The following is a 218-nucleotide window of genomic DNA, read 5'->3' as shown; positions in this document are numbered from 1 at the left end:
AAGGAAAGCGCAATTCAGACGAGTGGTTTGCGTGGAACGGTTTGTGTTGCGATGGCAGGGCCGAGAGCGCTGACGCCCGGGGCGGGGAGGTGAAGCGCTCAGCCGGCAGCGCATCAGCTCTGCTCTGAGCTACTTCAAACGCCAGGATCGCTGCCAGTTCCTCATTTCAAACCTGACATTTCGCTGCCGTGAGAGGTTGTTTTTTTTTTTTAAATGAT

Source organism: Mesitornis unicolor, unplaced genomic scaffold (genome assembly GCF_000695765.1).
Source record: "Mesitornis unicolor isolate BGI_N332 unplaced genomic scaffold, ASM69576v1 scaffold18189, whole genome shotgun sequence".
NCBI classification, from domain to species: domain Eukaryota; kingdom Metazoa; phylum Chordata; class Aves; order Mesitornithiformes; family Mesitornithidae; genus Mesitornis; species Mesitornis unicolor.
This window is presented reverse-complemented; position numbering follows the sequence as displayed.